We start from the raw sequence: 25,096 nt of genomic DNA on the forward strand, positions 1-25,096 counted from the left end.
TGAAATAACAGCCAATTTTGGGGTTTAGGGTCTTCCATAGCCTGTCCCCAGCCTGTATGTTTTATATCCTGTATCTCAGTCACACGAGATTCTTGCCATGTTCAAAGATGATCATGATTATGTGATTTTATTTATGCTAGTGCTAAATCTGAAATGTCCTTTTAACCCTATTCTGGGGTGCTCCAAAAGCCTATACAACCTCTAGCTTGAAAGTCACCACCATTATATAACCTTCTTTAATCTTCAGAGTTTGAATGTATCTTTCACTTCTTAGGACTTCAATGACATTTTATGGATATCTACTGCAGTTGTTCTATAAAGTGGTCTTGTGGTGCTTATATAAACCTTTCTACCACTCAAATGAAAAACATTGAGGGAGAACTTTTGTCATACCTTTTCCACAAACGTGGCCTAAAAAGTCTTTGCATTTAGTAGACATTCAATAAATATTTACAGAATTGTACCAAGATAAAATATTTAGTATGTTAGAATAGCTAAGTGATCTTAAAAATTTATGAATCTTACGGAAATATCAAAAATCTCACATGAATTTAACATCAGAGATTAAGCTGCGAGAAAAATATCATATTATTGCTTCTTTCACACTTGATAGGCTACGTTGTCACTACTTCCTCAGCCTGTAGCTACTGTTGTAGCAATTCTTCCTGCATTTTTTTTTTACAGACCTAGGACCAGACTTCGTCATCAAGAAATTACACAAGGTGACATGGTAGATTAAAATTATGGGAAGCTAGATTTACAAAGGCCTTATGTAATTTGACAAATTACAGTGAAATTTTGGTGAAAGCACCAAAAATGCTAATATAATGTTTTCTTCTCTTTCTATCAGAATGTCCTTAGTGGTAAGTGAAGGTGATGCAGGTTTAAATCAGGTGCAACGGAGAAATATTACATTTGTAAAGTCTATAACTTGCAGGCTGCCAGTATCTCAGCCTTCCATTTTTGTTATCATTCCTAGAGGATATTTACTACAATGTGAAATTTAAAGGAAAGGAATTTTGAAAAAAGATGACAAGAATTCACAGAATTGATACAGCAGGAAGTTACTTTGCGTTGGTTTTTCTTAGGTATTTAAATTATTACTATTGACTTCAGGTCATCAAATAATTGACACTTCAACAAGGTCAATATTTTTAACTGAAAAAAAGTTTGGTAAAGCTCATATGATTAAATCCCTATCGTTTTAATTTTAAACTTCTTTCAGTCTTGCTCATAAAATAAGTTAATAGAAAACCCAAGCCATGGTGTATTGTTCATGTATCATGCCAATAAATTATCACAAATATATTACCATAGGTATGAGATTTTATAATTATCCTAGCAATATAATATTTTTATAATGTAGCCACAAATCACAATTATGACCTCATACATCAGTACAATGCTTTGGCTCTCTATTTTAGGTAGAATTCAATGGAATTCCTCTCACAAATCAAAAATGCAGAGTATGTCTTGTGTGTTGTATTTGAATAATTTACTGAATAGAGTTAATGTTAATTTTTAGCAGAGGGCAAGTGGTACATCAGTGTGATTTTTTAATATGTCACTAATATCCAATTTATAGGAGAGTGGTTCATAGCTGGTCCGTGACATCATCTTCCGTAATACTCCTGTCTTATATAACAAGAAAAACTTCACAGGCAATTCCAGAACATAATTGGTAATTTAGTGATAGGGGCCAGAAAAAGTATTTTCCTTTGAAAACTCCATCACAAGGTCAAGTCAAATATGAAGATGAACAGTAAATGTAAACGGTGACTAGTAATCTGTACGTAGGAAAGTTATTACAGCGTTGTTTTGAAATTATATTGAAGAGGTCTATAACCACATTTTATTGTTTGAGGCTGAATATTCTATGCCATAAATGATTTTAGCAAAGGAAGTATGTTCAAGATACAATAACATTTTTGGGGAAGTGATATAAATCTTATTTGTTTATCCAAGTTTTCCTATAAATAAACTGATCTTAGGAACAAACTAACAAAAGTTATGCCGGTATATGTTGCTCTGACAATGTTATGAATAATATTTCACTTAACCCTTACAATCACCTTTAGTGTAATTAAAAATGATAAATAACATATCTCACAAAAAATATAATGTGGCACCAACCAATTAGAATAAATGTTGGCAATCAATAACCAATATAACCCTACTAGTTATAGCAACTGAGTATCAGCCCTGCAGGCTGCTGTGAGAACAGACTCAGTAAGGGAAGTAACATGCTGGAGTTATCCATAATCAATTTGATAGTTCCAGGACACTGGGATGGCTTGATATTTTAATTGCTAACTAGCTCATATTTATTTACTGTAATACTTTTTATTGAAATTAGTTGAATCTGTAGACGTACTCCTCACATTTTTAGAATCTCTTTAAATAGGTATTTTCAATTTTGTATTCAGTGGTACATCTCCTAAGAAGATGCACTGTAAGAAGAAAATTTCTCTCACCAAAGAAATTAGGGGTAAGCTACATGAAACAAATTTTCTTTCTTTTTCTTTACTGGACTTCTCAGAGTCTGCAATACATGTAGTAGGAGGGAAGAAAATAGGTAAGCTGTGCTTTTCAGGCAAGAAATCATCTACATGGGGAGAGCGCGTATTACAAAGATACAAAATATTACTAATTCATAGGTTTAGTATATTTATAATCAATGTTCCTGTGAGGACACCTGAACTTATGGATTATGTTTAGTATATTCAAAATCCTATGCTTTACCTGAACTTATGGATCATGTTTAGTAAATTCAAAATCCTATGCTTTACCTGAACTTTTGGATTATGTTTAGTATATTCAAAATCCTATGCTTTTTTTCCTGATAGCACTTCATTTCTTCATTTTAAAGAACTGACACATACATTTTTGTCCTACAAAAAAAAAGCATAATTTTGATGACAGATTTGAGTGTTTTTTTAATAGTGTCAAACAAACAGTATATGGCTAGGGTTGTCTATGAGATATGCTTGTCAAGTCATAATGTTCTACAGGGAAAATGCCTTTGAGAAGCACAATTCTCAAAATACTTAGATTGCAAGGTTCGTCAACTTTAGGAGAGAGTGAAATACCAAGAAGAAGCCTATTCCAGAGGACTTAAAATCCATCTGCATTGGGTAATAGGATAAAGAACTTTTTGTTGTATGCCAGAAAGGACCTCACAATTCTTATCTGTCATGTTTACTACTAAAAAATGAAAAAGATGATCTGCTAATACGAATTTTAAAAATTAGAACAACCACTATTAGAGAACCTGGTTTTAAAAACTGGACATTCCTTGCTTTGTTTTTCCAAAAGGATTATAGTCTGGATTTTATGAATCAACTTTATAAAACATTCTTATAAATTAGCAAACTTCTTCACTGCCTTTAACCACTACAGCAGTTATTCAAATTCACCTAAAATAAACTACGTAACCATTCTGGGGGAGGCTCTTGGTTCTCTGATAACTTCTACTTATGGGAGAAAGAACGGCTATGCTTTCCACTGGAAGTATATCACTTCTGTGAAGAATTCATAGCATGTTACTAAAGCCACTCCTCATTTTTCATCACTATCTCTGTTTCTCTCCAAGTTAACACCTCTTTCCCCTTCTCTCTCTCCTTTTTATCTCCCTCTCTTTCATTCTTGCTCTATATACACACATACATACATATGGACATACATATAGGCAGGGCTACAGGATCTAAGATCTGAGACGCTATATTTTCCATAATTAGTGGAAAATCCTTCATCTTGTTAAAATAATGATGATCATGACCAATAGTTATTTTAATTTTCCTGTTTACCTCACAGAGTATATAAAGTCTAAAGTCTCTCCATCATAGTTTAAGGACAAGTTATACCATCTATAACATCATTTCTTTTTTTTTTTCTCAAAAAGAAACTACAATGTTAAAATCCATCTTTAACAAATATGTAAGACAGTACTTCTGCTTGATTGCACTTTGTCTTCAAGAACCGTTGGTATTCTGCTGTAAATGACTTACACTTTGATGATCACGAGTAAGACCAAACTCTATTTATACCTTTCAGTGTGCTAATATCATGTTCCACAAAACATAGAGATCCTCACAAAGTCACAAATAAGCTCACCTTGAAATTTATTTGTCTCCAGAAAAGCATTACATTTTCCAGAACCCAGAAGATTTAGTAGCCATTAGATGGCTATGAAATGCACCCTCGAGTAATAAGAGCATCAAGGAGCAACTGGAGAGGATGGAACTAGGGCAACTAACAGTCATGGAGCTCCCCAGTGAAAATCTATTGGGCAAATGAGGAAGGACAGTGGAGTACAGCACGGCTCCCTGGAGAAATAAGGTAACAAAACCTGAAGGGAAGTCAAATTAGCCCAGAGAAAATACAGGTGAAAAGCCAAGAAGTCTGAGTAGGGCTAGGTAGCAGGAAAAACATAGGACCTGCAGTAAATCCAAGCAGCCAAGAAAACCAGGATCTCAGAGATTCAGCATCCATTAGCAGAGGGCCCTTTTGAAGCAGAAATGCAGATTTTCCTCTCTATCCTTAATGTTGCTCAGTACTCAGGTGTGGCCAAGGAATTTTGTGGGAATTGATAAGTTACATTTTAACTGAAATAGAACTCTTTAATATTAAAGCCCAAGAAACTGACATTCAGAGGATGTATGAAACTTAATGCCTTTAACATCATTAGACGTATGAATTTCTAAGCCTATAAAAACAATTTTATGCATTTTATTCATTGTTAAGCTGAAATACAAACTATAGAAAATTATAGATTTATTTATTTTTAAACAATAAAGTAAAATAATAAAACAATAAACAATAAAAGCACTTTTCCTTAATTTTTCATTATTCATTCCATATACAAAATAGGCCAGCCATTTATAAACAGGAAAATTAATGTTGCTTGCTCTTAGAGTAGGAAATATACCATTTTCAAATTCCTGACTTTTAATTTTTAAAAAGTTATAATTTTGACAATTATCTTTAAGCATCTAAGGTCTTATGGCTAATAAAAGTAGCAGGCAATAGGTAATAAGTAAAAATTTGGAACTTAAAAATCAGGAACCTAAAAGAAAATTGCTTATTGTATGGGTGTTTAATTTTTATTATCCACTACTATGTTTAAACTGTCAATTCATTATGAATTAGCTGTTGCTAAATTATTGCAAGTAAATATAATTACTAAAATAATATCTGAAAGAAAATTATAATAAATTAAGTGACTGTTCTGGTAGTTTTGTTTTTTTTTTTAATATGCCTTCTACGAAACAAAAACACAGAAAAGCTTAACATGAAAGCCATAGCAGTATGACAAACACATGTATAAATTAAAAGTGGAACAATCAGAAGAGATTTTGAATTCATCTCACAAAGAGCAACTCCTTAAACAACAATGCATTTCCTTCCAAATATGGATTATTCTCACATTAAAGTCTGTAAAACCAGCAAACTAATATAAACTCTTAAAGTATGTTACATTGTGGAAACAAAGTTATATATTGAACAATGATATAAATGAAAGAGAGTTTTAAAAGCAAAAGCAAAACTATCAGTTAAGAAACTGTTAAAAAGGATAATGTTGCTTCATTATCTCCCACCCTCATTTTTTTCCTTAATAAAAACATTCTGTGCTGTGAGCTGAATATCAGATAGCCAATTAAATTCAGGGGTCTTCTAAGTATGAGTCAAAGTTCACACATCATGGGGCTAGCATTTATCTGAGCATTTGACAATAAGTATCCAATATAGAAAAGAGAAAATGAACCTTTTAGCCATTAAAATTATTTAATTCAACTGTGAAAGAGAAAAAAAAAAAACCAACAACCTTTCTAACAAAATCCAACTAGTCATAATTAAGATCACAAAAGGAGACATAATTAAATAGCATACATCAATATAATCTACACTTTTACAATTCTTAATTTAAAAAAAAATACGTGTTTCCACCTGATATTTAATACCTGTGAAAACAATTTTTAGAACTCCTACTTTTTAAGACATAACATGACAGCTTATATTGAGCCAAGAGAAAATGTTATATTTAGAAATTTTGCAGTTAAAAAACAGCATTGAAGTTTATCAGAGTCCATCAATGAAGAGGATAATAACAACAGTTTAATCAAATTAAATCATTCTGTAGCATCTCCATTTAATAAAAGAGGACAATCAACAGGCTGTTCAAAACCAAAGCTTCCCTACAATTTCTCTACTCATCCTCATTCTGACCACACAACATCTTTCTTCAATTCAAGCCATGCATTCTGGAGCTCCCTTTCTCACCCCTCACAAACCTTAGTGGAATGAAGGGCATTAAAAGTAAACAACCAATAAATGTAACTGCGTTACTGAGTCATATGGGGAGGACGGCAACACGCAAAGAAAATGGCTAAGTTGTTCACATTGGTAAAGCAGACTTTGTTCCAGAAACTTTCCAAGAACATCAGTAGAATGCTTCATTTTTAATGTATTCAAACCCATTTAAAATTTACCTGAATGTAGCAATTTGGCTAGGTTATTTTTTGCTCTCACAAAATGCCATTTTTATTAATACACCAAGAAAAAATATAAATATGCTCAGTTTGATATTCAGACTTGTGTTTTGAAGATCAGGCTCAAGCAAACCTACAAAAGAAAGCTCTGTATATATTTATAGAGGGAGGAGGATGAAAGCTGAAGGAATTTGCAACATAGACTCATGGTACAGTCATATCTAAGGAATAAATTAAGGTGTTTTGGGTCCTTCAAGTGGTTTACTGGTGTTACCAGGACTTAGTACATGCTGAATCCTCTGATAATATAGTCAACATTTATTAGGTACTCAAAAGGTGAAAAGGACAGTTCTTAGTTGTTCTTAATCATCTCTTTTAATTCTCAAAACAACCCTATGAGGTAGGTACTATTATTATCTCCTCTTCACAAATGAGTAAACTGAGGAAGGCCCAGGGAAGTTAAAGAATTTACCCAAGGGAACAAACTCATCTTGCATACGGTAGAACCAGACTCATAAACTATGGAGGATTTTACTCTACAGCCCACCCTCCTGGCCCATATGACTGTCTAGGTCTGCAAAATGTACCATTCTTCGCTTTCGGTTCTCACCTCCTCCTCAGAAAGACCCTCTCTAACACACAGAACAGGATTAGGACTCCTTGTGTTCTACCATAACACCTGAACTTACTTCCCCATTCATATTTTCCTTCATTGCAATTACTTGCTTAGTATGTCTCTCCCACCAAACTATAAGCTTCATGAGGACAAAAGCTATATATTTTTATTCATTTTTAAATCTCTAGAAACTAGCAGTGTCTAGCACATACAAAATATTCAATAAGTATTTCATGAAAGAATGCACAAATATTTTACTACTGCTTTAAAAATCTGTTCTAATGGCCAAGTGCTATTCAGGAATCCCTATTAGTTACTGCAAATATTGACAATTCATCATCAACAATATTAATAGCTACTATTTATTTACTGCTTACTATATGCGTGGTCCAATTTCAAAGTTTACATACATGCACTTACTTACAACAAAAAAACCAGTTTACATAGGAGGAAGATGGAATTCAGAGAGGTTAAGTAACTAGCTTAACATCACACAGCCAGTGAAATGTATAGGCAAGATCTGAATACAGGCATCTGACTCCAGAGCCTGTGCTGTACATTACCTCTAAAGAGGGGCAATTTTCAAATTGATAAATCTTCTGTTTGAATAGAGAGGCATGGTATAAAGTAGTTAGAACACAGAAGTAGGAAACTTTGGTAACAAAAACATCACTCCATAGATCTTGAAATATATTTCTTAAAGAGCAGAATAGTAGAGTTAAAAGAGAATAGCCTGTACTTGCTTCTATTTTTTTAAAAAATTTATTAAATGTTTTAGAAACTTTAAACAAGATTATTTCTGATTTTCAATTTGTGAGAACAGTGAATGACAAATGAGGAAATGAGTTGAATCTGTTCTGACTGAGGTAAGTAGCATCTAGCATTTTTTCATAAAGAACAAATGTTGTAGTTCTAAGTATGAACTCTAACGAAATACACTTATACAATGTCATGTTATTACACAGACTTTGTAATCAACATTTTTAGATTACCTGAAAAAAATGGCATTCATGGCTATCTTCAGAGTAGACATTATGAATATGTGGTGATGGTTTCCTGAACTAAGGAACCCCTATTTCCTCAACAAGGGTCAGTTAAGCTCTATGCAAGACAAATCACCATAGCTCAGATAGCTTTCTGAGAACAGATTAGATTTCTTAAAAATCTAAGCCAAAAAAGAAAAGTTTCCATGAACCTGGTACACCAAAATCTGAACTTGGTAGGTACTTACTTCTGACAGATCTAATTACAATCTTAAGTGGTATAAAAAAGAACGATGGTCCAATACCTGTCTTAAAAGCCCTGTATCTAACCTGAATCTAATCATGAGGATAAAATCAAATCCGGATCGTGAGACATTACATGAAGCAAGTGGCCTGGACTCCTCAAAAATGTCAATATCAATGTCAAGGCAAAGAGATGGCAGGGTGCTATCTATAATTTAAAGGGACTAGAAACTAAATGCAATATCTGATGCTTGACTGGACCCTTGATTTTAACTTTTTAAAAAAGACATAAAAAGCATTACTGGGACAGTTAGAAAATGTGAATATGAACTGTATGTCAAATGTTATTACTGTATTAATGTTAACTTTCTTGGATCTGCTAATATTATTGTGATTATACAAGAGAATGACCTTATATTAGGTATGTTAGCCTCAACTTACTTTCAAGTGAATCAGAAAAGAAAGAAATAGAAAGTGAAGGGGGCAAAGTTAATAGTAAAAAGTATAGAGGTGCTCATTGTGCTATTATTTCAACTTTTCAGTACATTTTTTTTTTAAATAAAACAGGAGACAAATGAAAAAGGTTTCTGTATCTGATTAAACGAACATTTTTTAGGTGACCACAATGTTTTCAGTTACAGCAAATGTAAAATCAAAAATCTTCTTGGTTGATCACTTAGATTTATCAGCATGATCTAAAAGTACCTAAATGTTGTCATAAACAGAAGTTCTAGAATAATTATGCCACAGACAAAACCATTGGTTTTGAAGATAAGTGTTACTTTGCAAGTGGAAAAGAGCAGTATTTTTAAGTAATATTCTCATATTGATAAAATGATAAATTGTAAAATGTCCTTCTTATTCCCTACTCTTCCCTGCAGTAGCCATCTCCACTGCTTTCGTTCACACTGATGTGTACTTTTGTCCTGCCAGATGACTTGCATTAGACCCCCTTTTACATAGTTTTGCTTTCTGAAGTTTCATTTACCTACAGTCAACCGAAGTCTGAAAGTGTTGAATGGAAAATTCCAGAAATACACAATTCATATGTTTTTAATTGTGTGCTGTTCTGAGAAGCAAGGTGAAATCTCAAGCCATCCTGCTCCAGCTAACCCTGGACCTGAATCATCTCTTTGTCCAGCTTTATCCACGCTATACATCCTGCCTCAATTATCAGATGGAAAAAACATAACATATACTGTACAGAGTCTGGTACTATCCATGGTTTCAGGCATCCACTGGGGGTTGTGGAGCGTGTCTCTTGCCTTGCAGATAAGGGGGACCTACTGGTATTCACATTGTAAGTGCTCAATAAATATTTTTAAATGAATAAATCAAAATGGAAATGTTTCTACATCTACAGCATTCTAAATGTGCAAATAAATCATGAGGAAGCGTGTAAAGTTACCTTATCTGCTAATTTAATTTTTAGGATGACTTTCAAAATTAAGTCAACCTGGAGGGCGCAGTGAGATGCAGTATTGCTCAAAATTTGCAGAAATGGCAATGGATCAGAACAATAAACATAAAGTTTTCGTGCTTCAAATGAAGACAACTTGTGCTATGTTTACAATATCGAATTCTAGGGTCTCACCGGGATGCTCTTCAGGTACTTGAGCAGATCCAAAAGTGCTTCCTGAGGAAAATTCTTGCTTTGTCTCTATATACTCTTAAACCTGGAGCAAATTTAAGGACAGAGGTGGGAGTGTCCTCAATCTCGGCAAGAATACAACTCAGTCAAGAACTGATTGTTCCTCATCTCTTAGCAACAGCCTAGATGTAACAACTGTTATTTAAAGGAGATAGTTTAAAGGACTTGTTAGCCTTTTCTTAGATCTCTGCCTGTATCCTTTCACCAAGAAATCTACATACCTGGCAAACATTAGTTTAGCTACTTATAGAAATGCCTTCTTCCACTAAGTTAGTTATCATTCAATATTCTTTTTCTTATCTGGTCTCTACTAAAAATGGCAGTGTGAACAATGCCTCTGAATTTTCTGTAATACTTCTGTTGAAGACATTTCAAGGATTCATAAAATAAATTATTCCCTCAGATATCAGGGCTCCCAAAACAATTGTGATTACTGATACAATAGTGAGCTTCTTTCCATTAGAAAATAATAAACATAATCCTCATTATGAGTCAGGTAACCCAGAATTATTCCCAGCTATGGTTTTAGTTTTAGAAATTCTCTTCCCCCATTTCACTTTATATACACACATACATACATATAAAATATTCATGTAAAAAATCATTTTTATATATTATACATATGTATATGTATATCACATATGATGTGTATATATGTACACACATTATACACATACATGATGTATATGTATTATATATTTATAATGTATATGTCTAATATATAAAATACAAATGATTATACAACATGAATATTTTAAATATTTTTTCATCCTCTTAAGCAGCCGTAGTTCTGATAAATCCTGTATAAACCACCAGTTTATACAACACATAATGTTCAGCATAATTTACTTGATATTTATACATCCATAGGTAGTTCAATGTTACCTACCATATTATATGGAGTATTCTTAGAACTCTTTCTACATGATTAACATCTGTTAAAGAATAATCATAACATACATTTCCTAAACATGCTAAGTTATAAATGAGTTCCTATTAAAGCAGAAAGATGACCTATAATATGGGAATAATTATAATCTCCATTTCACAGATTAAAGAATTAAGGCATGCAGAGTTTATGTAAATTGCAAAGATCACAGAACTAATCAATAGTGAGGCTATAAAATAAATGTAAGCAGTCTGACTCCAAAGCACTCTTGTAACTACAAAGTCAGATGGCTTCTCCTTACTAAGGTATCAAGAAATCAAAAAAAGTAACAGAAGCCTTGGACATATCTGCATGTGGAACACTTAAAAGATTAAGACTTAAAACAGAGATCCATGGATCAAGTCTACATTAACGCATATTCATCCATCAGTAAAACTGAAAAATCAGTGGCTGAAAAACATGAGGTTCATTTCCATTCCCCAATGCCTTGTTACCATAAAACTGCAATCATATTATCAGTCACATTATTTTATCATATCTAATTGAGTTTTCTACTCAAAATTACCACACTCTTCCTGCTACCCAAATAAAATCAGTTCATCATGGCTATGAATTAAAGAATTAATATCATATTAATTATACCATTATTTACCAATTCATCATAAACTTTTCTAAATAAATATCCCCACATGAGATGTGAACACTGACACACTTAAGAATTACTATCCTGTAAAGATGCTTTCAGCCTACTGAGCTAGCAAATACAAATCAGATAAACTTTGTAAGCAAAAATACTGCCTGTCTGTAAAGATATTATTTCAATAGGTGGCTTACTACAAAGGACTTGAGAAATGGATATTTGAGAAATACTACACAGTTACACTTCTCCCAGTAAGGAGTACTGGAAGTCAGTATCTCTCAAAAAACAGTTTCAGTTAGCCATTACCAAGAAACCCTTTACGTAAGTGTACATATGCCTGGATATCCACCACTCAGCATATCACCTTGTGCAATGAATGAGTTAATTCATTCAGAAAAAAATTAGAAGTTTATATCACAATTATTTTATGTCATTTATATCATCTACGTTTTCAATATTTATTCGGCATTTAATACAATACCTGGCATAGTAGGAATTTAAAATGTAGTTGTTGAATAAAGAAAGAAATATCTGCCACTAAAATAAACAACAGATTATAAAGCTATGGTAGCACATTATTTTCTAGATCAATACTATAATGTGATGGTTAAGAGGGATAATTAGAGTTTGAATGTCTGAGTTTGTACCCCAGCTTTTCCACTTATTACCTAGAAATTAGGCAACTCTCTCTGTTTCATTTTCTTCATTTGTGAAATGAGGTAAAAAAATTAGATTGTTGTGAGGCTAGAGTGAAATAATGCATGTAAAGCAATTTATAACAGAGTCTGGCACATAATAAGTACATACTGAATGTTAGCTCTATCTTTATATCTATCTCTATAAGTGTATCTCCATATGTATAGAGAAAGTTTGGATCACATCTTGTGGGTCAATTTAAGAAACTGTGTGTAGTATCAGCTGGGATACAAAAGCTGAAGGTATTCCTACCCCTCCACAAACTTCTTTAAAACTCAATAGTAAAATTAAAGATACATAGAGTGGCATTTCAGAAAAGTAAATCTAATTTCCCATTTCAAATATATAATCTCTAAAATAATTTAAATAATTCTTAAGCAAACATCTTCCTTTCCATTGTAACTCCATGGAAGTTTGAAGAAAGTGACAGTATTCTTGAGGTAAATATTCACATCTGTGAATGTGAGTGTTAACTACTGTAGCTTTTAAAAAAGTAATAAAATTCCACTTTGTTGTAGAAGAAAGCTAAGAATAAAGACAGTTAATAAACCCCTAAGTCTTTCTAACTCATTGCTACCATACTGAGCTATTAACCACTAGAATCTAGATGAAGATAGAAGTTTTGATTTCCCTCCATCCACAGGAAGCTATAAAGCAGCACCATCCAATAGAAATATGAGAGCCACAAATATGAGACACACGTGTAATTTTAAATTTTCTAGTAGCCATATTTAAAAAGTTTTTAAAAAGAGGTGAAAATAATTTTAATATATATTTTATTTGTGCCAATATATCCTACTGTCATTTCAACATATAATCAACATTTTAAAACTTAGTTAGATATTTTACATTCTTTCTTTGAACCTATGTCTTCGAAAGCCAGTGCATATTTTATATTTACAGCACATTTTGGCTCAGATTAGTCACATTTCAAATTTTTAATAATGATATGTGAGTAGTGGCTACCATATTAGAAAGGAGCACAAATAGAGAGGGACTCTGAGAGCGTTTCTTTATACTTTCCTAAATCACATACTTGTTCATCAAGAGCTAAGAAGGTCTCAATATGTATTTTTCCATTCATACAACCTACATATATAACCTCAACAAATCAATAAGCTAACACATTCTAATAGCTTGATTTTCCTAATGTTTAAAAAGACAAAATATATCTCAGCTAAAGATAATACAATAGGTCAAATTATTACTCAGTCAAAAATTTATGTTTTGCCTACTCTAATGCTAAGGAACAGTCTATAATAGCTCTTGCCAACTGGTCTACAAATGTAAAAGCATCTAATGTATGATATTTACCAATACTCTTCTATTGAGCATTTTGGGATTTCTCCCTCACCTTTAGGTAAATGAAATGGGTCAAACAATTAGATTTTGCCTATAATTTCCTATCCATAGCATGATTTTCCTTTACTGAAATAGCGATGAAACAGTACTGCTCTGATTTAATACTATAAATTCAGAACAAATGGGAAAGCATTAAATTTAGAAGTGCTTCTGGACCATTAACTTCCATGCTAATTTGACATGCACCATAGTATTCAGGCAACAGATTCAGGAATATAACCTGTTCCTAAAGCAAACAGTACTTTATCTCATAACCATCTGGGGTTCTCATCCTAAGGGCCACTTGCTCAGTGTTGTCTGGTATTATTTAATATCCTGAGGCACAGCACTAAGACCTACTTTATTAGTGAAACCTATTTTGCCAGGATAAGAAGACTGACATAGAAGAGATTATGGAGGGAACAAAATTTTGGCTGAGGCCCTTGTTTGCATTATTTAGCTGAAGAAAATCATTGGTTATACATGCATTCAAAACCTTATGGTTTTTCTAAGGTACCAATAAAAGTAATACCATTCTCAACGTGGACAGTGGTCTCTTTCATATAATGCCTATAGTCACAAACTTAAGTGCCAAGCAGATGGTTGAAATCTGTTTTGTATAAAATGTGCGCTTTTTTTTTTCCCCAACTGTGTTCTTTGTATTCATATTCAGCCTAGGTTTTAGCCATCAAAACACTGGCACTATGTCGATCATTAGCAGCATTTTAGACAACTGGCAACTAAGGTATTCACTGTTCTCCACAAAATGTTCAGCTAATATTTCCCAGATGTATAATTAAGGCAAAAGATCATCTTCTTAAATTGGTATCAGCACTTTGGATGGCTTCTGGCTTTCAAAAGATTATATCAGTGAAAACAATTTTTTATCAAAAATAAGGGTTCTGTTTCTTAGGTGATTTGGTTTGCTTGTTATAGAGCTCCCCATAAAAAGAAATCTATGTATTTCTTCAAGCTTAACCTACAGTCCAAAGAATATGTAGCTAATGCAAAACCTCTTATGTTGCTTTTACTATGAAAATCTATAACGTGCTAGATTAGTACACATTATTGTGTCAAGTTATTTAATGTTTTCTAGTTTTCAAAATGTTTGTACAAAGAATACTTTAAAAAGCAATAGTATGTGTGTGACCTTCTCAGATTAACAGAAAAATCACTGTTTTCAGTTGTTCAATCATTTATTCTATGAAATGATTCATTTTCGTGATTATGCAAAAATAAGTGAACTTTAATTTGTACATCTTAAAGCATAGGAATATGTTCAATCAGCAAATTCATTACTCAAATACTTAATATACTGATACTTGCAAAAATAACTATTAGTGCATCAGATGTCCTACATATAAAATGACAAGAGATGTGTTTTTGGAGTATTTAATTATTAGCACTAAGCAGTTAGAGGAAACTATAGTTGCATTGCTGCTATTTAAGTACACGTTACCTGGGATCAATAATCATAAGTACATTTAAAACAATCATATTAACTACAAAACTAAAATATGAGTAAACCAATTTCTTACATGTATTATTTTATATGCTGAAATAATTTGCAGATATCTGACTAGTATGTTACCAAACAAAAAATCATTTTTATTAAAGTGCTGATCATTTCACATTTGCCAAAAATTAAACCTAGTTTTAAAAATCTGAATGCAGTGGCTTGCATTCAGACATATCCAAATATTTTTATGATTTTTTATAAGCTTAAGCTGGCTCATTTGCATTGGGGGATAAATAATTTTATACTTATTTTTAAGTCCATTCATAGATGCATGGCTGAAACCCAAACGATGCAAGTGACTTATACATCACAAAGTTCTAATTCTTGATTTAGAAACTGTAGGAACATATGCCAACTTTGTATATAACTAAATGCTGGATTATAAAATATATTAGCAGTAAGTTGCCCAACTGGATGATTTCCAGATTTTCTTTCTGGTTTAACAGTAGGATATTTGCACATTTCTCTTTGGTCCTAGTTCTAAATGTAGTGCTGGTTCAGTGAGGTTATTTTCTTTCTTTCTTTTTTCAACATTTATATCTATAGAAGGAGAACAAGAGAATAATACCCATTCTTTGTGCCTAAATTAAAAGTGGCAGGAATCAAATAAAAAAACTACATCATAATTATTCTGTAAAAAAAAATTAATTTTAACATAGCAAATTCCTGTTATCTCAAATACATGAATCTATATTTTAAATATAATCTAATTTGTACAAAGATTTCATGATACCACAGACATATTTTCTAAGTAGAGATAATGCGGAAGGACCTTAGATATGTATGTTCCTGATGGTATAACTACACTGTTTTCCCAACACTGCATTAAAAAAAAACAGCATGCGACCTGCCAAATATATTAACAATATATGAAGCTTGTTCTCTCGATACAGCTTTTTAAATGCATACTTCATTGCTTTTTGCTCTACTCCCTTGCTTTGTAGAGTTTAACATCTCTTGAAATTGCCAATTAGCAACTATAGTATAATGCATATCAAATTGGCTGGCCTGGTAATGCTAATAGTTATTTATATTGAGAAACACTCAAAATTTTTCTTTGGACTACGTGTTTGTAATCTTAGTTGATCTTGCTACTTTCCAGCCCAATGTTTTAATTATTCATATAAAGACATATACTGTCCATAGCCCCTGTGCTGTACTCATGCTCTCCTGCGGATTCTTCATATTTTTTCTTTTCTTTTATCCTTATAAACAGACTTTTAGATCCCTGACCTAAAGTGCCACTCGTAAGTTTTTCATATTTCCCCATAGTATCTTGTTCATTTAACCATATATAATTTATCTTTTACAATATTTATAATTGTTCAGAATGGTGATCTGATGCCTGAGAGTTTCAGGATCATAGAATGTGAATCTTATCTTTTGAAACACTTCAAATAGCTCAGAGCAAAGTTGGGCACCTAATCCTAAATAAGAATTATACATGGTATTTAGATTAAAAACTCCTAAGGTACACTATGGCTGCTTGTTCCTGTGTAATGATACCTAATTGACAGGTAAACTGAAGTGCTTCTATATGTAAAGGCTGGCTATAGAGATAATCTCCAAATAGCTACATAAATGCAAGAATTCTGACCACTAGAGTTAGGAGCTAGGGACACTGCAAATGTAGTTCAAAGTAATGAAATTTTAGAGTTAACCAATTTTAGAAATTATCCATCCTATCTTCTAATTTTATAGATGCATATACGCTTAACAGTCAAAGAGGTCTCAGTTTTTAAAGAAGAACTAGAACTTGAGATCTTAACATCTAGCTAATAGCGCTTTGTACTATGTTACATTTCCAAAAGAATCAGTGAAGACACTGGCAAATATAAATCTTAACCTAGAGGAGGAAATTATTTTATTTACAGAGGAGATAAGTCGTATTACACACACACACACACACACACACACACACACACATTCATTTGATAGGTATGCTTTAGACCCTGAACATTCAACTTTTGTATTATCTCAACCTAAAACCTCAAATATCCCCAAATGTTACTCAAGCATACCTTGATTCACCCAACGTCTTCAGTTCAAATTTTCCATTAAATATGCACCACAATACCACCTTCAATTTTTTCAAGCTGGAATACTATTATATGTTCCTGTAGCACATGCCACAGGATTCTGAGCTGCAAACAAGAAAACGGGAATGAAACTTGTTTGTATTTCTATGAAATGTTTCTTCCTTTCAAGATTTTTTGCCAAAACTGCAGCTTCATTAGAATTTGGCAGGATTCATTCAAGAGATCAACTGCCCTATAAATGAAAAAGTTTCTCCTGGCTTTCTAACTTTTGCATGTGTACACATGTATAACTATTACGTTCCCTAAAATAATCCTTCACATACCTGTTAGTGACTTCCAATTATCTTTTAATTTACTTATAAAAGTCCAAATATGTTGCCCCATCACTTTGATTCTTTAAATTGCTATCAGGATCTTTTGGGTATGCTTTTATTTCTCCAGAAGAATGCTTTTAAAGCACTAAGTGTTCTTAAACTGTTTATAGGTCAAATTAGATCCATATTATCTTTCAAGTAATGCTAACATTTTTAGAAATAATTGTACTATAAATATTTATATATCATAATCCTTAGGGTCCTAAAAACAATACCTTTTCCTCTATTTCCCAAATTGTAGTTATATTTAGGACTGGAGGAAAACAGAAGTTCTACTCTCAGGAATAGCATTCATAGTTATCTTTCTTTTTCCATTCCTAGGTGTTCTGCCTGACTATTGGTACCTTAAATATTACATAAAATATAATAATACATAATGCTGTATTATAGATGACAAAGAATCTGAATCTGATATTTTATATTCAGTTATCACTCAAGATCAAAGTTGAATTAGTGAATGCATACTAAATTGAATAGTTTGAGCACCAGTACATTCCGTTCTACACTAAATAATGGGAATACTATACATTATCCTAACGAATCTCCAACATAGACCTCTCAGAGTATAGATAAGAAAAAAAGAAGGAAATATTAACTTTAATTATATGTGACATCCCCCTGCAACCTCTTTTCAAACATATTATGAAACTCACTAGCTAATAAAAAAAATGACAAAGGGACCTCAGGAGAGCAGTGAAAAAAAAAGTCTTTGGACTTTGAAAACCATTGCCCAACAAACACTGGCCCAGGGCAAATAACCAAAGGAAGAATTGTAGGCAAACAAATAATACTTTAACTCTGCAATTAAAATAAAAGTGTTTTAGAACTTTGTCAAGCAACCTAATTAACTGTGACTGAAAAATTAATAGTATAATAAAGTATTACTTTTTCATCTTGTGTTCTCTTAGGTTAAGGAATATTTCTCATTTTCAGTGTCGTATTTCTTTTTCATTAGGATGATCTTCTATTAGATAAATATAAAATAGCTTAAAATGATATGTGAAAGATCTTATGTAAAAGTTTCACAACCAGTGTTCAAACAACCTATCTCCCTGGTATTTCAATTGTACTTAATGTAAAAACAAAAACAACAACAAAAAAAGGCAAACTCAGTATTCATGTAAACACTGACAACATTCTGAAATAAATTTTGATTAAAAATATGATAAGAAAACATGATTTGGGTCTACCTCTTCTTTTACCCCTACACTAAGAAATTAACAACAAGCAACACAGGTTAACTCTTTCCCTTCTTTTCTTGAAAATGTTCCTGAAGCCCTGAATGAGAGGACACATCCTTTATAAAATCGCTGCTCAGTGTCCCAATTGATCTAACTCCCATAAACTGCCAATATCAAAATCATATAAGGCTCTGAGGCTTTTTTTTTTTTTTTTTGGCTCTAGGCAGTGAATTTCATTTCTTCTCTATTACACTTACTCTCAATGCATCTGATCCTCAGGTTTCAATGTGATAGAACTGATTGGGAAAGGTAGGGGAACCAAGAGTGCATAGGACATAATGAAACCCTATGCATCTCCACAATGAGAAATATTAAAGTGGAGCTACTCATACATTTTTAAGAAAGATCATATCTTCTGTTTTTTAACATTTTCTTTTCTAAAACACACTTTCTTTCAAAGATGTGAAGAGCAGAAATAGAAACGCTGTTACATATGAAAGTTTCAACGGATTTGCTGCCAGCAGCTTTTCTTTATAGTGTTCCTCTTACCTACACTATGTGTTGGCACTGGCAGGTAGCCCTAATTCGTTAGTAGCCAAATTATTTTTGTCCCTGAAGTACGAGAAATCTCCATAGCACATGAATGAGACATGGTTTACTAGTTTACACACATTTTATAACTCCAAGAAACCAAAACTCATTCACAAATGCTTTCATTTCAGCAAAGAGAAGGGCCACAAAATATCAGAGATACCCACTTGGAATTCCTGGTCCCCATTGTCCATGAGAAAGTGAAGAGAAAAAAAAAATCTCTTTAACTTCAATAAAGAACTTTGATCCTTAATGCAAGAAAAATAAACAGCTTTCTGTTCACCACACTCCACATTTCATTTAAGTCAAAACATTTCAGTGCACGGCATTAAGAAAAAACGTCATTTAGTAATAAACCTAAATATCTCCAGATAAAAATTCATCACGACGGCATAGTAGGTTTAGATAATGTGGTTCATAATAACCAGCATCCTCATATTGCATGATCATCAGATACATTTATACGCTGCTGTACCACCTTCACTAAGTTACAGAGAAAAATAATAAGAAATAAGCAACACTTAGAAAGAAACACATAACACAAAAATGCTGATTTAGCCACAGCAAAACAAATCTCTGAATTTTAAGGCAAGACAAAAGTAAATGTATTAACACTAGAGAGCCAAGTGACTAAAATGTTACTCAGATAAAAGAGAGGTTTGAAATACAATGAGCCGAGTTCAGGTTTGAATTGATTTAAGGTTTGATACTGATTTCAAATGTCTAGGAACATCTACAAGCTTTTGTTTTAAATTTTCCTTCTGTCATGTTTTATGGGCAAAAACTCCTTAAACTACCTTGTAATAGATTAATTACTTTCAAGCTGGGTGACAAAAGGGCATAATGACCGGAAAATGATACAAAAGAAACAAAAAACGCATGTTAACAAGTTTATCAACAAACCTGGGTAATTCTCATGAAGTACAGATTAAGGTTCAGTGGTTCCAAACTGGCAGCATTCAAATTGGGTTCATATTTGGGTTTTTTGTTTTGTTTGTTTTTTTAAACCACCTGTCCTAAAACGACATTGTTTATGCTAATTATCTTTGTTTATGCCACAATTCTGTTTGTTTACTACATTCTTTTAAAATACCATATCCCTATAAACAGTTCTCACCAGAATTCTTCTAAATCCTGTTTCGGTCTGGTCCTTCTCGGCAGCCCACTGAGCAGAATGCAGCTCTACAATGAAGGCGCAAGAGCTGGGAACAACTTTGAGTCTCTGACTCCTCAGGCTGGCAAAGGGAGGGAGTACTGCTGAGGTTTTACTCTCAGGATCCAAGGGAAAAGGATACTGAATGTGGAGAAATGCAACACCCCCCTATTGGACAAGCAAAACCATACGCCACAATATCTCCAGAGAAGATGTGTGAACTCTCAATTAGTAAGTAAAGAAAAGAATAGACAACACTAAAAGAAAGAAAGAACAGCTTCCAAACTGCAGGAGAAAACACAGAGGTCAGAAAGAATAAAAAGGTCTTCTCCTGAACCACTATCAGTTCCTGATCATAATGAAGGAATATGTGGCATTCTCCTAAAGAATGTCAAATTTAAATTTTTTCCCACTCTAGCAATATCACTTGATCCTGTTTATCTACATAGCAATCAAATTTCACACTTAATACAAATGATGATGCTATCAATCAGTGAAAGAGAAGGAAGGAGAGAATGAATGAAGGAAGTAAGACTTTGTTATGTTTGTCCATTTCTTGTTCAAGAAAATTTTTCATTAGGAAGGAGATATTTCGTGGTTTGGTTAAACCGTTGAAAATCTTTTTATCCTACTGCCATCATCTGAATCAGAGACCTGGCATATTGGAACTATACGTGAGTTAGTACAAGAGAAAAACTTAGATTAGTTTCTTTCCCAGGCTGTTGGATAACCCCACTGAAATTATAAATGAATAACAAATTATGAAAGAAAACAAAACTCATCAGTTATACTTATTTAACTAATCTATAAAAAGGGAGGTATTCAGCCTACATAATGCACATCTGCATTATACAATATACTCATTAGGTTGCTGAAGAACTGATAGTGGAGAGAAAACAGACAATAAAAATCAGCCTTTACCCATGAATGTAATTTGGCTTTCTAAATGCATTAGGAGTGTAATCCATATGAAATAGTTTCCAACTCTGTGGAGGGCTAATGTGCTAAAGAATCAGAACAGGTCTTATTATTTGCCTCTCCTGTATGATGTGTATACAAGATTTTTGTCAAAAGCTCCCTAAGAACAGGTAAATACTTTAACATGTGCTTATTATATTTGAGAAACACAAGAACACACCAACACGTGAAGTAATCATAATATTTGCACATTTCTGTCTCTATCAAACCTGCTAAACACTGAGCAGTACACAATGTCACCTGACATTTAACCCTTAATTGTTCTTGGTAATCAGTCAGGTCTCCTGCCAAGTCTTCAGGACAGTATTCCAGCATGAGAGTGATAGAAATGTGGTTTATGAACTGCCTCATGCAAGCTGCATTCCAAACCAATGTCTTAGCTCAGTTAGCTTGCAAATTATTGACATGGTAATTAAAATCTATATTCAGTTGTAGACACTGTATCCTCTACAAAGTAGTAGTAAATAAAAAATAAATAAAATTATCAAAGCCTATGAGAACATCCTGAAAATGTAATATCAAACTTACAGGTTTACAGTTGCCGTTAGGTGATAGAATGTGAACAGATAACTTTTCTGTGATTCACACCTAGAGTGTGCCTGCTAACCTGAATGTACTTATCACTCATAAGCACGACGGATTTTTTGTTGTTGTTGTTAAAGTTTTTAATTAAGCAAAATATACCTGTGTCATAAATATTTCACGACTATGGTCAAACTTTAGGTAACTAAAATACCACTAATGTCAGAGGGTAGTTTTTTGCAAATGTCTAGCAGTAGCTTTTCCTGGGAATTTTACGAATTAGTTTGTAACAGCACCTGAGGTATATTTCTTTCTCCAGAAAAACACTGAAAAGTTTCCTAATAAGAAAAAAATTATTTAGTCAGCATGACCAGAAATAAATTTGATGGAAATGTGAAGTGAATAAGTTAATTTTTATTGCAGAAGGTTTTACTATTGTAGTGTTCCTTTCAACATGTAGAAAATCTGCTGTCTGTTGTCTGCACCAATTTGGGAGAAGCAATCAAATAGGTGATACTAACAAACTAATTTGCATAATCCCACTACTTTCAATCCCAACTTTTTTTCTCCTTTCTAGACATTATCAGAACTGTCTTCTTAAGCAATCGTCTTACACTTGCTATTTAAGTTTCTAACATAAAACAATTAGAAACTGTAACGAGTAGCTTAGACACAAAACTATTATATTACAACCAAAGAGGACAGATAAAATTAAAAGGAAAGAAATAGAATATTGAGAAACTATCAAAAATGGACATTTTTACTTATCATGAACAAACTAATATTGACATTTAAGGCAAATATTTTCTTTTCATCCTTGAAATATCAAAAAGTAGGTGACATTCTCAAAGGAAAACCTTAAGTCACAATTTTTCATTATCTACTTTCAATTAAATATATAAATTTATTGACTTCTTTTAAAAATTTGGGGAGACTTCGGGCGTTCATTCTAATGATGCTGTTACTCACATTTAGACCATGCTGCCAGCTATGTTTCCTTTAAACGGTAAAATGTAGAAGACTTTCCTTACAAATAATTTTTTGGAATATACACGCCCATTTGCTTCCCACCTGGGAATTGTATTTTTCAGTAATCATAATCAGTTTATCACAAGGATGCTTGAAAATAAAAATATTTCAAGTTCTTTACCTTTTAGAATCACTGTTCTATTTGCACTACCTCCTGCATATTTTTAACAGACAATGAAATTGTTACTACTTCTTAACTATTTAACAACTGCTTATTAGTCTGAGAGTACTGACCATGTTCATTTCTAGGGATGATAATATAGACATATACAAATCTAAATCCAAATGTTGATCCTGATATTTAAGTTTTGAATATTCCTTAAAGTTCAAACAGTCTACAGGCTGGGAAGAATAAAAGACGGACAAGACTCTACCAATGAAATTAGTAAAAATGATCACATAAAACTTTTACAGTACATGAACCCTAAGCAATTTATTGTGTCCTCTAGATCAAAGTTCTCTATTTCACAAAGAAATTTAGAAGTCTTCTTTTAGATTTCTAAGTTTAAGTGGGAAATTCATCTATAGCAAGTGACCCAATAGAATAAAAATTAACAGTCAATAGAAATGACCTATTTATTCAATGAAAGTTGCAAATAGTTGAAAAGGCAAAAAATCTATTTGATAGTTTAGTTGCATCATAAATACCTCCTTTGGAGAATATAAATATTCAATATTGTGTCTACATGATACACTGTATCATGCATGGGTGCCTATAGAGACACTCACCCATACAAATTCAATGTAAACAAATAGTAATGATTTGCTGAGATCTTTGTATGTATTACCAATTACAACCACAGGGGAAATTATTAAGGAACGTTATATTGTATGACATTTTTCAGAATTATTTTAGCTACTAATATTTCTAAATATGATAGCCATACTAACAACCCTATTGATTATCACTTGCTTATTTAATTAGCTAGTTAGAAAAGCACGCCTCTGGGTGAAAAAAAAAAAAAAAAAAAAAAAAAAAGAAATTCCCACCAGGAGGAAAAAAGATGTTAACAGATTTGAACATCAGAATAGGAAAGGGAAAAGTTTAGTTTAAAAAGAGATAATTGAAAAAAAAAATACAAATAAAGCTCACAGCAGGAAGCTTGCCTATATAGAGAGATAGGCTACAGCCTGTTAATATGTAACTACCTTTTTATAAGTACAATCTGTTAACAGGCTTACAAATCAGTCTCAGAGTTGTATTTGCAAAAAGTATAATTAGAATTAAAGAATATTATCATTTAAGTGCTACTCTGTGCATGCTAGAAAACTTAACTGTGTTAAATTAGCAAATCGCTACATTAGGTAATGTACAGTATGTTCCACTATGAATAACTTCAACATCTACCTATGATATAAGGCTATCTTTGCAAATAAAAGCTCACTAATTAAAGAGTTAATATGTAGAAGTGAAAATTTTAATTCAAAACTGTTAAGAAAGCTCAAACATTCGCTGGAATTTTCTAGTAAAGATGCACTTTAATTATTTAAAAAAAAACACAGAAGAAATCAAAGAAAGATGACAGCACCGAAGTATATGTGATGGCTATTTTACTTTCTTCCCTGATTTGATACTGGCTTTTCTAATATGTGACCACATTCAAGCGTTACTTTATCCTCAATACTCTTTTTCTCTTCCATTGCTTCACTTCTAGAATGTTTTAATCTTTGTCCTTTCTTTTTTCGTCTTTTCATATCAAATTCAGTCGTTTGAGCGATGAACAGCTTGACTTAGCATATTTTTAACCAGCTGGTCTAGCACCTAGCTTGCATTGCATAGTCAGATACAACAAATGTTTATACAGAAGGTAGCTTTCATGAAAATGAAAAAAAGCCTGGGTATCATGCATCCTGGCTTTTTTTAGCTTTTTTTTTTTTAATTCACCATACAGAATACAAAGTTTGAATTCTTTTTAATGGCAAACAAAATTCTATTTATAGTTCAAAAAAATGAACTTATGCTGGGATAAGAACTCAAATTTAAAAATTGCAATGTGTACTTATAGGAACATTAAGAGGGCTAAAATTCTTTCAAAGCCCTGCTTTACTTGCAACAACATCAAATAAAAGGATGTTGCAGATATTTCTCTAAATAGGAACAACTTAATTACAAATACACTATTCCCATCATAGCAAAAGGGGAAAATACAGTAAATTAAAATT

The 25,096-nt window shown here is 32.5% G+C and overlaps 1 protein-coding gene across 17 annotated transcripts in view; it reads right to left on the reverse strand.

The window, feature by feature from the left end:
* The window catches only part of SOX5 (SRY-box transcription factor 5), a 1,035,411-nt gene that overhangs the window by 394,612 nt on the left and 615,703 nt on the right, over positions 1 to 25,096 (reverse strand). The gene's annotated exons all lie outside the window — the stretch shown is intronic.

The sequence above is a fragment of the Pongo abelii genome, chromosome 10 (genome assembly GCF_028885655.2).
Source record: "Pongo abelii isolate AG06213 chromosome 10, NHGRI_mPonAbe1-v2.0_pri, whole genome shotgun sequence".
In the NCBI taxonomy this organism is placed as follows: Eukaryota; Metazoa; Chordata; class Mammalia; order Primates; family Hominidae; genus Pongo; species Pongo abelii.